Below are 17,634 nucleotides of genomic sequence, written 5' to 3'. Positions count from 1 at the left end.
GTACACACATACCTATAGTATGTGATACACACATTTAGGAGTGACTTCATCATGTGGTTTGGTCTACAAAGGCAAGGAGGAGAACAACGCTGTTTTTGCAGGAAGATCTCACCAAATTATCTAAAACTCCAATTCCACTAACAGCTTGTAGCTGGCTGCCTGGGAAGGTAACTCAGCAGTTAAGCCAAGCAAAACAAGGAATGGATTGCAGTAGTTTATGGGCTTTTTGGACTAGAAATTCCTCCTGTTTAACTTTGCAAGTGGACTGAAACCTTGAACTTGCACTAGAAGGGGTGATCTCCAAAACTTGTCTGATACAGATTCTTGAACTTAAGAACTAGCTTTTATTAAGACCCTGAAATCCAACCTGTACATTGGGAGGCTGGGATTCCCTGGAGATGCTGGTACAGGGCTATGCTGTAGGAATTGGGTTCTTGGCTGGAATGCCTTTTGTGTGCTTGCATAGGAGGGATGGGGATGCAAGGAAGCTTAACTCCAAACGAATCAGTCATTGAGAAGAGAATGTTTGTGGAAGTTGGCTTTAACATAGGTGCCATTGCAGGAGAAGTGCAGTGGTGTTTCAGCCTAAGGTGGAGCACGATGCTGAGTAGCTGGTCTTATATCTGTAAGGTTGCTCTGGGTGTGCTGCGCTGCTGCAGCCAGGGTCAGCTGTGGGTCATGCTGGGGTGTGTCTGTGTACAGAAGGTCTGTAGCAGTGTGCAGCAGAAGCATCTGTGAGCTTTGCCATCATCACATAATAATTGGAAATACCACTGGGCTTAAAAAACCCACATGCTTTCTCATAGCATTGGCTGTTCAAGTGTGTGATGGATATTTCTAACTGCAACAGGAAAGCATACACAGCAATTAAAACACAGAGCAGAAAAAAATTAGTCAAATTTGGCACAAATGCCTGAGAAAGTGCCTATTTCAGCTATAGATATAAATGAAGCACCAGCCAAAATTACTTTCAAAGGCTTGAATTACATCTGTTTTAATTTAGCGTGTAAAATGCAGGGTATTATTTTTTAATATAAATTTAATTCATGATTAATCTGCAGATTGCAATATCCTTCCAGTAGAAATGATTTACTTGGATGGTGATAACTGAAAACTTCCTTTTTGAGATGTTTGGTTAGCCTGTCACAGGGCCTGCTGTCCAGAGCCACATGTTCTCTGTGTATGGGCAGCTGCTGCTAGGGGATCATTTAACAAAAAGCTCAACACTCTTTTGGTTTTAATGTGACTGCTTTATTATACAATAAGCTGTTCATAGTGCAGATATGTAAAATCAGGCATCAAAATATAAGATCATGTCCATGTTTTTTTTTCTAAAGTGCAAACTGTAGGCATGTAGAATGGTACTTAAACTCATTACTTATAAGTGAGAAAAGTTGCATGCTTGAGATAATCAAAGTTTTTTCACTAATTGTCCTGTTCCAAATGAGAAAAGGATCTTGTGTGTTTGTGAATAGTTAGTTCACATGTTCTGTACTGTTCAGTGGCTGTAGGTGTCATGTGCCAGTAAAGAGTGAGTTCAAAATGCTTTTGGTAAGAGACTGCAGGTCTGCAGGACTGCAGGAAAGGGAGAGACTGCCAGGCATGCAAACCTGGCTGCTTACAGAAAGGATTTTAAGAGTGACATTAAAAAAATTGGAGCTGCCATGTAAATGAGCAGCTTCAAACCATCTAGATCCAAAGGATTTGGGGAGATTATCTCCATGAATTTCAAACACAACTGGCCATTATACTGAACGAATTGTGAAAAAAAGAACGAGTTGAGCAAGAGAAGCAGGAAGAAAAGCTAATCTTTGTCCTCCCTATCAAACAGGCAGAGAGAGGACAACCAAACATCAAACTCAGTGAGCCTCAGTTTTTAGTCTACATGTAAATGCATACACCAATTTTTTTCTAATACCTAACCTAAACCTCTCCCGACACAACTCCAGGCCATTCCCTTGGATCCTGTCACTGATCACCACAGAGAAGAGATCGTCTGCCTCTCATGAAGTTGCAGACTATGATGAGATCTCCCCTCAGCCTCCTCTCCTCCACGCTGAACAGACCAAGTGCCCTCAGCCCCTCGTCCTATGGCTTCCCCTCAAGACCCTTCATCATCCTCATGGCTCTCCTTTGGACACTGTCTAACAGTTTAATGTCTTTTTTATGTTGTGGCACCCCAAACTGCCCCCAGCACTTGAGGTGAGGCTGCCCCAGAGCAGAGCAGGACAATCCCCTCCCTTGCCCAGCTGGTCGTGCTGTGCCTGATGTCCCCAGAACACAGCCCTGGCCCTCCTGGCTGCCAGGGCACTGCTGGCTCAGATTCAACCTACCCCCAGGGCCCTCTCTGTGGTGCTGCTTTTCAGCATCTCATAAGAATCCATCACTTTGTCTTGTTGAAGTTCACCCAGAGGGTGGTTGGCCACTGGAACAGGCTCATCAGGGAAATGGTCACAGCACCAAGCCTGACAGAGTTAAAGAAGTGTTTGGGCAACACTCTTGGCACCTGGTGTGTCTCTTGGGATGGTGCTGTGCAGGGCCGGGAGTTGGACTTGATGATCACATTAAAGATTCGTAAAGTTCTGCAATGGCCTGCCCAGGGAGGTGGTGGAGTCACCGTCCCTGGATGTATTTAAAAAATGACTGGATGTGGCACTCAGTGCCATGGTTTAGTTGAGGTGTTAGGGCATGGGTTGGACTCGATTTTTAAGGTCTCTTCCAACTTAGTCATTCTGTGAATTCTTGAATCCTTATGGGTCCCTTCCAGCTCAGCATATTCTGTGATTCTGTGCATATATGAATGAGAGAAACATGAAAGAGAACCTGTTTGTCTGGGTAACAGAATCATGGGTCTTAAATAGTTTAATTACATAAATGTGGAAATTGGGCCAGAAAAACTGGGAAGCCTTATTTGGTCAAAATTATCACATTGATAGGAAGAAGAGATTGAAGTTTATGAATTCTAACATGATTTTGGGGGAGTAATATATAATATTTTCTTGTGAAATCGTAATTAAAATATAAATTTGTTTGAATTGTTTTTGAAAGTTTTTACACTAGAATTGAAAACTGGCAAAAAAAAATCCTCTCAAACCCAGAAACAGATGGCAGGACAATATACAAGGTTAGGAAATGATATCGTAGGCAGTGCTCATCATATTTTAATATAGTTTAATGCAGAGATCTAGCATGCAGATAAGTGGTGACAATCTCTGACCTCTCTTCTAATGAAGATTGTATTTTCTCCTGCACACAAGAATAATCAGTTCTTCCCAAACAATTTATCTTGCTGTAAGTGGGATCTGAGGGTGTATGGTTTTTGCAGGGAATTGAGTTCTGTCAGAGGAGTGGCTGCACCACTGGTTTCAGGATGGTCTCTCTCAGGAGAGATTGGTCCATTTTTTGTGTGGGCATGTTAAAAGTATTACATTTTATATGCCTTATGCCTTCTGAAAAACTTTTGCTCGGTCAGTGACATGGTACTGGAAATCTTTTTTTTAAGAACCCTTCTCCACAAATAACAGGCTCAAGAAAGCTGAGTTTCTCATTTAATTACTTCATACAATTGCCATGCTAAGTGTTTAAGAATGTAAGAAAATCTCCCAAAATACCAAGAGACTTCTGATAAAGTCCTGAGTGTGTGGCAGTGCTGTCCTCCAATGCATCTTTTATCCCATTATATACTTGTTAGAATAGGAGCAAAGTGACAAATATTAATTTTTTGACTTCCACCTCAGGCTTTTCGTAGCTGTAGGTAGCACCAGCATGATAAGAGACATTGCTCTGCTGTGTCTTTAAAACTATCAGTCAAACTGTAGTTGTGTTACCACTAGATACTGTCTTCCACAGTTGCAAAAACTTTTTTTACTCATCTTTACCTGCATTTAAGCTTCTTTCTTGTGGTTCACAATACCAATAGGAGAGTGTTCTGTAAAAGGAAGCAGATTCATAGGGTTTGATGGTGGGACAATCTGTTGCAATATTGAAGCATTTACTATTAAATACAACTCAAAGATCCTCAGGCTCAAAGGTTTCATGGCATTGTTTTGCTTTTACCTTGCTTTACCTATTGTTACGTTATCACCTGCTGTACACACAGCACACCACCCCCAAGATTTTTGAGCAAAAGCAAGTAACTTCACAATGATTATCAGTTGTGTCCTATACTTATGTTGAATGTTCTGTGTGTTTACTTAGGAATCACAATCTTTTATCATAGCAATGGTATTATGGAAGAGTGTGCAAAATAGTTGCCAAGCACCCAAGAACTGCTGAGGAAATCTTGCCTGAATTTTTCATTTCTCAATTATCAGTATATTCTGTTAGTGAGAAAGAAGTTGCTGCTGCTACCTAAACAGAGAATAGATTGATGATGTTAATGATCTCTTAGAGCATAGACCATAAACAGAAAGAAATCTGAAATAGAAATCTTCTGACTGCATAATCCAAGAAATAACCAATGTCTAGTTACAATTATTGCTGAGGTTCCTATTTTAGGGCTCTTGTGGCTGTGGTGGTATGTTGTTATTTTGCCTCAGTTCATTATTTTAGAGATGCTTATCTGCAGCTCTGCAGAAGTGGAAGGCTGCTTTATGTATGCCAATACTGCTTCATTGTCCATTGCTCTTGCTTGAATTCAGTCTTTGAATTTAAATATTTCCTTTGTGTTTAAAAGCACCAAAAGCAAAGGTGACAGGGTCAATCTCCAGTGTCAGGTGACTGTTGCTAGAGGAGGTAAGACTGATGATTGCAGGATGTGAAAGAGCTTCTTTCTCACAAAACTTGCTTACTAGAAATAACCTGCATGGAAATATTTAAAAGATGTGGCACTCAAGGACATGGTTTAGGGGTGGACTTGGCAGGCCCTGGCTAAAGATTGGACTCTATGGTTTTAAATTCGTATCATTTAAACCTAAATGATTGATTTTGAACTTCTGTATCCAAATATATTTAAAATTGCAGGAAGATGCTCATGGTGTGTAGCAGTGTACACTGGTGGTAGTTTGTAAATTCTGCTGTCCTGCATTCATCTTGTTGGATAGATAATTAGTTAAGATCATGGTTGGCATAATTGCTGTTACCTTCTGCATGCTGTTATCATTACAGTAAGCTCTGCCTTCACTGCATGTGTCATGTCAGGTCAGGATCCGAGCAGTGCTAAACTCAGGTGACAAAAATGGTAAAATTCTGATGTGGTTTACCCTTTCCTTCCCCTGGGGAGAATTTCTTTTCAGCTGGAAAATACCCCTGTGAAACTCCTTCATTTCATTTGCTCTCAGCTCAGTGCAGTAAACCCAGAGTGGTGTTTTTAAGCTGAGAGCAGCATTCTGCTGAGGCTAAGCCAGCCTCCTGCTGGGTCGGGTGGGCAGCTGCCAGGAGCAAGGATGGGCAGTGCCAAGGGAATAACCATGGCTGTCTCCTGCATTGGTACTGCCTGGGTTCAGTTGTGGCTGTCTCCAGCAGTTCATCACAGGAATCCAATATTCTGAAACTTATTAGCTGCCCTGAGAGAAGAGAACGCAAACAAATTGCAGCTGCACAGCGTGTTTGGAAAACCATGGAAGTGCCAACACTTCAGGACTATAATATTTTTTTTTTTTTGTTCCATTTAAATTTTTTTCCCAGAACATCTTAAAAATATTGATTTAGGGGTGAGCAAACAGGTTTCACTGAAATAAGAAGTAATCTATGCTTTTCAAACTTTTTGAGCTAACTATGAGATTTATGCTTTTGGGGTTTGTTGTCTTTGAATAGCTGGATATGGGAATTGAAATATTATTTCTCATTCTTTCTGAAACACTTCAACATTTTTGTTTTAATTCTTATTTCTCAATAGTCTGGAGCTTGATAGTTTGTTCCAATTTTCTGGTGTAGTCAGAAGTGGTTCGGATCATTCTCCTGGTTTTAACTACTTAATAAAGTCTTGTGAACTACAGATTTCCTTATCTGGCTTTAGAATAGGTTATTTTTGGTCAGAGAACACAATTCAGGAATAGATCATAAACACAAGTCATCCCATTGGTACCAGCATTTCCTACTTTGTTTAAGTTAGTGCTTTTTATTAGCATGGGCTAAGTGTTAGAAAGCAATTTACTTGTTAAATTTACAGGAGAATATGAAACTTTTTTTTTTTTTTGCTTCTTATAGAAAAGAGAGTGAAGAGAGTGTATGTTACAGTAATTTGATAGGTTAAATCACTAACCTGAAGTAGAATAAAGTACTGTTTTGTTAAAAAGTTAATGTTTAAGGAATGGAAAGAAGGGAAGCTGGATTTATCTTTCCCTTATATTATTCATTAGGTCAGTTTTGGTTTTTTCTTATGTTTTGGGAATTTTTTTCCTTCTCTCTCAGTATATATGAAACCTGTTAAAGTAGTGGGGTGAAGCATAATTTTTATAAAATTATCATTTCTGTCTGCAAAGTTATATTCTGGCTTTGTTCCATTTATGTTTTCTCATCTGTTGAGTCTGCTGAGCACAGACAAATACAGGCGAGACACAGAGCCTTTACTTGCAGCAGCTCTGTCAGTGCAGGTCGCTTGCTTATTCTGTATTTATCTTTTCGTTTCTCTTAGAGCTCATTAATCTGTCAGCATGACACAATCCTTCCAATGAGATTGTGCCAAATGTTACAGTAGCACACCAGCAGAAACCTGCACGCCATTTTTTTCCCCCCAGTGATTAAATAAGATCATTTTCCTGTCATGTAGTAGGCCCAGCACACTCGAGATTCACCAGTGTTTTGGTTTTTTAAGAGGAAATAGCGCAGCCATTCCACAGCATTGACTGAAATATTAATTCAGGCTTTACATATGGCCTGACCCTCTACCCTGCAGCCCTTTGCTCTTAAGCAGAAGGGTAATAGTGGTGAGAGCACGGGATAAGCCTGACTGGGAGGGAGAGCTCAGCACACAGGACTCCAGTGGTATTTAAGACTGAGCTTCAGAGCTGCTCAGGAATTACTGCTGCTTATGACTGTTTGGCCTGGCGGACTGTCAGAGCTATTAGCTTCAGAATAACATGTCCTTAAATAAAATGCAGTGGCTAGGGAGGAGGAGAGGGAAGGGGCTCTTTTCCATTTCTTAAAATAATGCTGCCTTATCTTAACCTATGGAAAGAGAAAAGGCTTCTTCTTGAAGTACCTTCCATACTTTGGGCAGTGAATAAAAATAGCTGTGAATGTGGAGCATCGAGAGGAACCTTGGGACCCACTTTTGGCCTCTTGAAGTTTTGAAAGCTGCAGAAAGAGCTTGCTTTGTGCTGGCCTTTGCATCCATGTCCTAGGTCTGGATTTTTCCAGATCATACTCTTTGTTTATTTCCTTTCCTAATTCCATTGTTCTTTTGTTCATATACTGTTTATTAGCAACAACAACAACAAAAAAAATCCCTCTTCCTGTGCTGCATAAAATACTATGCTTACCTGTAAGCATCTGGAGCTTCAGTTTCATATGCTGTATTTTTTGTGAGCATATGTTCCGAAATGACTCCTGCAGAGTGTTTTGATTATTTGTGAATCTCTCCATCTTGCTTTGAAAGCACCCTAGCATCATTTATATGGCCATTTTGGATGCCAGTGACATTTATTAACATAGAATCTGAAATACAAGTAATATTTTCTTGCAATTGAGACAGGTAGATCAAAAAAGTCCTTTATTAATGTCAGTATTTACCTAAAAAAAAAGCAGCTGTTTGACTTCAGCTGAAAGTGCAAGATGTCTTGGTCACCTCTTTCCTGGTATTGACAGAATTTTTGGAGTTCTACCAGAGAAATGGAGTACAAATTGAATGTATGAAGGAAGATACAGAAAAAACCTCAACCAACCACCCAAAAAAATCCTCAAAAAAACAAACCAGCCCAGCAAATCCAAAGTAAGCTTTTATGAGTCTGATTATTTGCTCTATGCTGCCTGTCCTCTTCCTTTTGCCTAAGCAACGATTTTGTTAGGTTTATGTTAAAAATACTTTTCCCCCTTCTCTTTTCTATTTCTGTGGTTCTGTCTGCTTGCTCTGTTGTCTCCCAGGAGTGCTCTTGTTCTCTTGTGCACTTTTTGTTGTCATTTCATTAACATGGATTTTCTTTTCCACTTCCTGTTCAGAATTACAATTAGTAGCTGTTTTAAAATCCCTTTTTCTTTTCTTGTTTCTCCTCACCTGCTAGTTCTTAACACTCTTCAAGCTGTATATTCGTTCTTTCTGTCCTCTACTCATACTCCTTGGTTAGGTTTTCCTCTTCACTGTACTTTTCCAAAATAGTCAACCTGCTGAAAAATCCAAACTGCAAACAACACCCAAACCTGGGGCACGTCCTACTGATCAGGTACTTCAGGTTCTTGAGAAAGTGGGCTGTGCATATATAACGTCTTTGACTTCAAACCTGAGTGACTACAATTACAGAAGTCTTTTTCTATCGGACTTCTGAATGCACAAAATCTTAAGCCCCTAGGAATAGTTTAACTGCAAAGAATCAATATATTAGAATGGTGTTACCTGTGCTGTTAGCTATAGCTGTTACTGTGTCAGCATTTCCATTATAAATTTTGGCTTTCAAGGGTTTATAACTTTGCTATTAAAATTCATTGCTGACTGAAACTTGGCATACAAGGACTAAGCCTGGAGCAAACTTCCCCTCCCCCCCTCGAAAGTAACTTTCAGTTGAAAGGAATGTGATAAAAACCATTAGTCTAATGATTAGTTAGGCAACACTATTGATATAAAAAAATAAGTAATTTACTTATGTTTCAGCCTTCATTGTGGACAGATACATCAGATATTTTGGAATAGGAGATGGAATGAATTAATAAAAAAGAAATTAAGAAAACAAAGAACCTCCTTGATAAAGCTGTAATAGTATCTCTTGGAATGCATTTCAGTAGCTATTTTGCAGATCTATGGCTACAAAATAAAAATTTTATATGTTAAGCCAACTGAATGTGCATCATCATATGCCTTAAGAAAAATGAAGGAAGATTGTTATAGAAATCAGGAGACTGAATAGATCAGGGTGCAGTATGCTGAATGCTTCAAACCTGCTTCAGCTGGATGAAGAAAGACGGAGTGTCCCTGGTGGAGCTGCAGCAAGGGGATCTCTGCTTTCCCTGAAGAGGTGTTTTCAGCTGGTGACCTGCACCAGACAGGCTGCCTTGCTCATCTGTCATTGCCGGGGAGATGCCTCATTTCTGGGCAGATGAAGTTGAGACAAGCAGGATCCTGTTCTTAATGAGGTAATTTAGGTCAACCAGCAACTACCTGATGCGGGGCAAATTTCTTGCGTGGAATTGCCTGTGGGCAAGTATCTATCCTCACAGCCTGATGCCAGAACTCCTGGTATTATTTGGCACTTTTTCTTGTCTTCGCAAAGGAGCCTTAGAGGGAAGATGATCCTTTCCTCCTCCTAAAAGGAGATAGCAGGATTCATCCTGCTGCTATGTTTGGGAGTTGAACATGCAGCTGTTCTTGAATAAACTTCTATCTGTGGGGCTTTTCTTGCATATCTTGCCAACTCTGATGCCAATTTTGAAGTGAAAAATGCAAACAGCAATAGTGTTGGGAAGGAGAAAGATTTAGGGGAAAAGAAGTATTTACTGACGAAAGCAAGTGCTTTGATTATAGTAATTTGCCTTTAAAGATGTACCACATAATGCTCCTCTTGGAAGTTTAGAGTCAAATATTTGACACCCAACCAATTTAAAGTTGTTTGCATATAGAAAGTGATTTCAATGGGTATAGGGAGGAAAACTGACCAGCAGAATTGCCAGTTTTCTCTTCAACACTGAATTCTAGTAACTATCATGCAACAGGAAATTTGTATTTTGAGTCTGAAGATGACTGGCTTATGAGAATGAACTGTGTCAGAAGTGATTTTGTCAATGGTTTGTCACTTGACCTTTTGGTAGCTTTTGTTTTCTGGTGGAAGGGAGTTTATAGGATGAAAATTTAGTGCTTGCTCTATGAGAAGCCAGCTGTGGGAATGCCAGTCACACAAATCCAGCAGGGCCAGCCACCGAGTCACTTATTCCAGCCCTGCCAGGCTGAAGGCAGGGTGAGTGGGATGGCTGGTGAGTCACCCGGGCGGCTGGGGAGGGATGGGGAGGTTCATTACATCTGTTCTTGTCTGTCTGAGCCCAGAGGGAACTGCTGCAGGCTTCCCTCCTCTGGAGCATCTGCCCACACAACACTGCTGGTTTTTGGGTGCCTTGTGTGGCTGCTGTAGCCACATGGAGGAGTGTGTGTGTGCCACTGCTCTGTGGCAGGGCAGTGCCCAGGCACACGTCTGCTGCTGAGCTTGTGGCATGGTGGAGAGGTTTTGGTGGCTGGCACGACTCCAGAGGGACTTGCCAACACTTGTTCAGTATCTGTCCTTCAGGGACAAGTTATGAATAAGCATATGAATAAATTGCTTATTTTTTCCCCTGTCTCTGAATGCTGATACTGTAACACATACCCTCAGATTGGCCTAGCTAATATTAGAAAATTATATGGGAAATGGATGAGATTTACTAATGCTTTTTGAAATTATCTGAGACATATTTTTGTAAGAATGGAAACTGCCTTCCTACTATTCATATTGTTTTCTGTTTTAGAGTGGGTGTCTATGATATAACCCAGGCATCACCCTTCTTTCTCCTCCAACACAGCAAGTGTTTGAAGAGCAGCATTGGTCTCTTTGGGGTATGTGTGCATGTGAGAGCAGGAGAAAGCAGGTCTGCCAGCAAAATCTTGTTTTATCACGTGATTTAAATCAGAGGCATTTTCAATAAGAGTTTATAGGAGCTGGTTCAAATCATTATAAATAAAAGAACTGAGATTCTGTTCTGGTAGTGTAACTTAAAATAATAATGACCACGATTCTTTATTCTTTCCAGTGTCAGAGCAACTGTGCAGCCGCATGGCCAGGCTTCCTGTCTCTTCTGAAGACTTGTTCAGGAAATGGCAAAATGTACAAAAAGGGTCTTTGTCATTGAAAAAGTTTGTTATTGTGCAGTTGAAGTACAGCTGTTGCATATTTCCTTACTTAAATTTGGACCCTTCCTGAAGTTTCAGTCCTCTAATTATTCTGCCCAGGTCACTGGTCTATAGTGCCTATATTTAGCATATTGCAAAAATTTTCTGGTCATCCGAAGCATGAAAAGCCCTTCTGTGAAACCCTGCTCCATACGGGTTTACTGTTGAATTAAATAATATGAAATGTGAATACTGGAGGGTTTTACAGAGAAGTTTGAATGCATAAGCCACATTGCTGTTTTAATATTTTGCAGATTTTGCAGGTTATGAGAACTATAGCACATGTACTCTCTTTCTCAAAAATCCTGAAACAAATAAACCAATCAAAAAAAAAAACCAAAACCAAACTCTCCTTCAAAAAAAAAAGAAAAAAAGAAAAAAAAATAAAAAAAGAAAAAACCCACCAAACCAAAAGAAAAATTCCCCCCCCCCCGCCCCCCCCCCAGAAGTCAGGGGAACCATGCCCAGTTTATCAGTGGTTGCCCTTAACAAAAGGCTGTAATGAGCCAGGAGTCTTGACCTTCAGCTACTGTAGTTTATTTCATCATTAGAAAATAGTAGTCCAAGTGTTCTAGACTAAATTTACTTAATTTAGTTACTTAATTCACTAATGTATTTGTGATTTGTGAATGCTTCAAGAGTTCTGGAAGAAAAGAAGTAAGATGGATGGATATAGGAGTGTGGCCTTTTGGTGGAAGTTGTTCTGATCAGTAAGGCAGGGAAGGGTAAATATGTTTGTCTTTTTCCTTGTTTTAAGGTCATACCTTTCTGTTCCCCTCTAAGAGTTATAAGTACAATGTTCTTGCTATTCACTTTTCAGATAGCAGTGTTTGCAGATGACTTTATAAGGAAGCTTTGAACTCAGACATAATGACAGATTCTATGTGAAGGACATTGTGAGATTTTATGTATCAACATTTATAAGGCAGTATAAAATATGAAGTATTATGAAACATTGAGGTAAAAGGGATTGGCCTTTAAATTGTTTTTAGCTGTAAGTACATACTAAACACAGTTTTGATCACTGAAAATATGTTTTTCCTTTAAAAAAACACAGAAGCTGTATAGTTATTGGGCTATTGTTAAGTAAAGCAGCTTTTGCATTTTCATGGTTAGGTTTTAGAATTTTGGGTATTTTGGAGAACAAGAACCATTTTGGATATTTTGGAGAACAAGAATAGAGAAGTGCTGTGGGTGCAGTGAAAACAGTATCTCTGCATAACGTTCTCCAGCGGATATTATAAATCATCTTGACTGTTCAGGTTTAGCTCCCCTTCTGCTTGGTAACTCATCTTCACAGAGATGAGCTGGTGACTTCTGAGAAAATACTGACTTCTGTATCCTTTGGCAGCAGAGGGTTGGAAAGCAGGCTTTTTTTTGTATTTTCATGTGCCGTTAGAAACTAATTTCCTTTTTGCAGCAAATTTCCATGTTAACTAAAATCTCCCTCATGGGGTTTAGGCTGTAACTCTAGGCCCTACCACCTGATATGCATTTTTCTTTTTTCCTACCTTTACTTTTTTCTAAAAAGCATCTCAATATATTCTGTAATACTGTGTATGGTGCTGAGTGGCTCTCTGAGCTGTGGACACAGATACAGCTCCTGTACCTTTATCCATGAACCATTCCCACAAAGGATATAAAGAGAAAGCCTAGTAGAAGACTGGAATTTCCCTTCCTGCAGCAATAAAGCTATCTTGATGGGCTGTAATGTGGGCTCCTGGACTAAGAGAGAATGTCCTGGAGGAAAGAAGGCAATTACATCTTTGGCACTAATATATATATCTTAATCATAACATGATGCAGTTCAGTTGTATTTGGTTATAATGCAGAGCTATTTACATGTAATGAATATATGTATTATCATAGCCAGGGAATAGGCATAGCTGAACAAAAAGTACTTAAGTGGCAGAGCCAGCTCACTAGGCTTTTGCTTTGAGCAATATAGTACAAGTAAAATGAGCTGGGTTTGATTAAGTGGCACAAGAATAAAGTACTGGCCAATAAAAACTGTGTTTTTTTGCATTATGTGTTCTGCCTTTTAAGTCAGCTCATTAGCTTTATATTTATATGGCACCCTCTGCTCCTTTGAGCTATGTTAATTATAAGGTGATGCATAACATAATCAGAATGCTTATATATGGATTTTGCATGAATGGAGAAACAGTATGTTTTGAAGTACCTGTATGAGATACATTTGAAGTTAGCCTTGACCTTTTCTTTTTTCCTTTGTAAATTTGCTAAATCTGTTGGTGAAAATGGGACACCAGTCTGAGAGGTGCCAGTTCACCTCAAAGCCAGTGTCCTGAACTCAGGCTCATGTTTGCCTCCAGATACAGCTGCTTCCTCAGAAACCCTTCTCTTGTGGTGAAGGTTTGAAAACTGAAAAAGGAGTCTATTGTTGGGCTTGTGTGTATGCCCAGAGTGTGCGTGCCGAGGCACATACCTTCACACACACGCGCCTCCAGGTGGTCAGTTCATGGGCATGTTTGTGTGAGAGTGGCTGGCTTTGGTTTTGCTTGGCACCAAGAGAAGCTTCACAAATTATTCTTTTGTAAGGAACACCACTTCCAGTCAGTGAAGGAAAACCCTTGTGTCACCCCTGCTATGTGGTGGTTTTGCCATACCAGCAATCTGCCAAGGTTGCAGCCTTCAGCAGCAGCCAGCCTGGGAGCACAGAGACTCTGGCAATTACAGATGTGCAGGTTGTTGCCCTTTGCTGTGTCACCCAGGCCCAGGTGCTGGTCTGGGAGCCGGTGTGTGTGGAGCTGTAGCCTGGAGTAGTCTGCCTGAACTGCTCTTGTGCACCTGCCAGAGAGCGTGCGCTGTGTCAGTGAGATGCACTTCTGGCCTTACAAAAGCTTTTCCCCTTCAAAAAAACAACAAAAAACATCAGAGGAGGCAGTGATGTTGGAGGAAGAGGAATAGTACTTCAGTTGTTCAGACAGTTTAAAATGCCTTAGTTGGAAATAACAATTGCATTTGTTTTTTAAGTGACAATAAAAGCCTTGACCTAATGTTTGACCCTACCTGCTTTTTTCTCATGTGTTGCCATCTCTCAGCCAAGGAAGAGCTGAGCTGAAGCTGTGGGCTGCCTACAGGTTTTCAGGAAGTGATGACATGTGACTCCAGCTGCTCTCCCCTGCTTTCCACGTATTGTTTCTGGATTTGTCGGGGAACACACTGAGATGAGAGACTGCTATTTTTTAATTTCTTTTATTTCCTTTTATTTTTTTTGGTCAGGTTTGATGCTGGATGGAAACAAATGCTTTATTTAGAACATGATGGGGAAGAAAAACACAGCTTAGGGTTAACACCCTCCTAGTGTTTATCCATAAATATGGAATAGTGCAAGAACACCAGATACATATGGAGCACTGTGATTGGCTACTACTGATGTCATTCTGATGCCAGTCAGAAGTGATCAGTATGTCACTCAGCAGATGAACAGATCAGCTTTCCTTATTTGTGTGTATAAATTCCATTTCAGAGTGGCACATTTTTATGGCATTATTGCACTTTTTGAATTTTGGAGGACATGTAGGCCTTTTCTTGAGCCTGTCAGTATTTTGTTTCAGCATACACAAATGTGCACCTGTGCTCTCCCTCTTTGTTTTTTTCTCTTAACACTAGTGTATAAGCAGTTGACTTTCCTCTGAATTATTTGCTGATAAAATAGGTGAGAGAAGTGTTTATGCCTCACACACTATGATTGCAAGCTTAGAGAAGAAGAGTGTGTATTTGGGAGGATGGATAAATGCAGATGAGTAGATTAAAAGGTAGCTTTGTGGAAATGTTCAGGTTTCTGTCCACCGTTCTTTTTGAATCTAGGTCAGTGTATGAGTACTACAGTGTTTTCCTACTGAGTGCTGAATTGTAAGATTATGAATGCATTTCAAGGTTATTTTATTAAGCACGCCAGTATTCCATGACATGCAGGTCAATTCAGTCAATATTTCTAACACTTTTGAGTGGAAATAGAAATTCTAAGAAGTGACAGTCTCCTCTTAACAAAGGATGTAAAGAGAACAAAAAAAAAGAAAAATTAAAAACATCTTGAATGTTAGGATTAATTGGATCTTCTCACATTCTATGCCTCTCACTGTAATCGAGCAATAATGTTTTTTTTTCTGAAAGTTTGGAAATGCTCTTTTCAAACAAAGCCTTCAGGTAGAATTAATTTGATTTTATAAGTAGAAATATATTGGAAATAGGTTATTGCAATACTTACTTTTTTACCATTTAAAAAAAAAAAAAATCTCCATTTCTGTAATTTCTCTCTCTCAACTGACCAGAAATAAGTCTTCAACTGAGGCTGTAGCTCCTTGTGTAGTTGCAGGAGTTGTATTCCTAAGGGACTAAAAAAATCATGGCAAACTCAACTCACATGACTGCTCAGGAACATTTTGAATGCTTTTATGTTACATATTCTTTTTAGGACTAGCAAAATTTGAACCAAGCAGCCTGATGGATGCCTTAGAAAATTTCTTAGTTAAATTTCTTAGTTAAAAACTTCTGAATTTCAAATGGCCAGTTACCACAAACTTGCTGATTCAAAAGGAGGTGAAAAAGTAATTACAAACTGCATGAGGGATGTCTCTGAGTTACAGTCAGGCTGTAGCTCCAGGGTGAGCTGCAACCAACAGTGATCCGAACATACATACAAGAATTTCACGCACAGATTTTTGCAGGTGGTGCCTTGGACAAGTTTAGCAACCTAAATCAATATTATTGCTTATTCTTTCCAGCTGGGAAGGCACTGCTCTGCTCTTCCTTCTGCTGCTTTTTCTTCTTCCTCCTCCTCCTCCTCCTCCTCCTGCTGCTGCTCCTGCTGCTGCTGTTTGATCTGATGAAAGCTGTTTCAGCCTGAGCTGGCAGGACTATCACTCACTATCTGGATATTAATCCCACACAGGTGCAGTTTGAGGCACTCCAGAGGGCCTCAAGGTCACGCTGGCTGCAAAGCCACGCTCTTATGGATGGCTGGGGTGGGTGGCATGAGAGTCATTAACATTTCACATCTGGAGGGTCCCTGCTCTTCTCTGCCATTTCTTCCTTCTCCTCTCTCCCTCCTCCCCTTCATAGTCTGTCACAAGGCTTTCCTACAGCACTGCAGCAGCTCTGGGTAGCTGCAGAGGTGAACGTTGCTTTGCCAGCAAGCAGTTAAGTGAAGGTTGTTTATAGTTTTTATGTAAAAATGTAGGCAGCTGAAAGGAAACTATAGACAAGTAGACATCTCTTCTTTCATTGATGTTGGCGGTCTAATCTTTAAGCCAGTTCTTTTATTTGCTCCCTCTCTCTACTGGGTGATATAAGCCTATTAAAAAAAAAAAAAAGAGAGAGAGAGAAGAAAAAAAGGCAGGATGTTGCCACTGGCTGTATCTCAGCTCCAAACAGAGCCATTCCTCTTCTGAAAGGTTGAATTTGCCAGATTCTCCCACCTCATTCCAGTTCTAGTGATCTATTCTTTCCCAATCCTTGTGTTAAAAGCTGCATATATTTTTTTCCTAGGAGAGATCCTCTCTATGATGGTGCTGTTATGGTTCTGTGAGCAGTCTCAGCTGCCATGTCTCCTTTACATACCCCTCCCCTGAGAAACACTGGAGACAGCCTTCATGGGACTATCTTAAGAGAAATGACTTGAGAGAGTGAGAGAAAGAATTTAGGAAACATTGGCAAGGGAAGCACGTGAGCTGTAATTAAAGAGAATCTGGGCACTGAATAAAGAATCCTTAAAACCCTCTAAGTTTTAACTTAATACAAGTCTTCAAGAAAGTTGGCCAGGTTTTTGGGGGAGGATTTCTAACCTCAGAGTCATTGCTACTAAGAGCTGCTGCTTCCCCTGTGGCTTCAGACTGGAGCAAGGATTTCCACAATTACACTGTGAACAGGAGCACGAGCCTATATTTAGGACACCACACTTTGTGGTAAAAAGCTGCATGTGGCATATGAGCACCCACTTAGGAGCTAAAAATACACACTGCAGCCCAGTTTGTCTTTGGATGAAATCATGCTTAGAACTACAATTTAAATGTAATTTGATTTCCTACCTCTCTACCCGACTCTGCTGTCCCCCCTTTTTCCCTGCCCCTCAATATTATTATATTTTAAAAGACTTTATTCATTGAAAAATATCCTATTAAGATTTTTAGCATGTGGCTGCCTCTTCTCTAGGCTACATGCAGCCTATACATAATTCTAGGAAGGTTTTATGTGAATTTCTTTCTGGCAGAGTTTTTATTTATTTTCAGGCCAAAACCACACACTTTTTCTCCCCAGTCTCCAAACTTTCTGTGTGGTAAAAAAGGAGGAAACAAATTATGTCAAACATTGCAATATAGTCTAATGCTGTCCTTAAACAGCTGTATGTGTTACAGGGGTTGAAGGAGAGTGGTTGCTTTCTGCACTTGCCAGTTTCCATTTAGTTTTGAAATATTTCTCAGCTGCTGAAGAAAATAAAATGAAGTCCCGATAACCTTCTTTTAAAGGGAAGGAATATTGCCACTGATTTGGGTTACCATGCAAAATTTCATTAAAGCTTTTTTAAATTTGCCTCTCCACAAGAGTTTCTGTGCCTCTGCCACCCCCTCTGAGTTCTGTCAATGGCAGGGTTTCCTCAGTGGGGGTTGAGG

The 17,634-nt window shown here is 40.1% G+C and overlaps 1 long non-coding RNA gene across 1 annotated transcript in view; it reads left to right on the top strand.

Moving 5' to 3' along the window:
- LOC110483451 (uncharacterized) overlaps positions 1 to 17,634 on the top strand; it is a 126,561-nt gene that overhangs the window by 90,307 nt on the left and 18,620 nt on the right. The window lies entirely within an intron of this gene.

Source organism: Lonchura striata, chromosome 1 (genome assembly GCF_046129695.1).
Source record: "Lonchura striata isolate bLonStr1 chromosome 1, bLonStr1.mat, whole genome shotgun sequence".
Taxonomy (NCBI): Eukaryota; Metazoa; Chordata; class Aves; order Passeriformes; family Estrildidae; genus Lonchura; species Lonchura striata.
The sequence above is the reverse complement of the archived record's forward strand: the minus strand, read 5'-3'. Positions and strand labels throughout refer to the sequence as shown.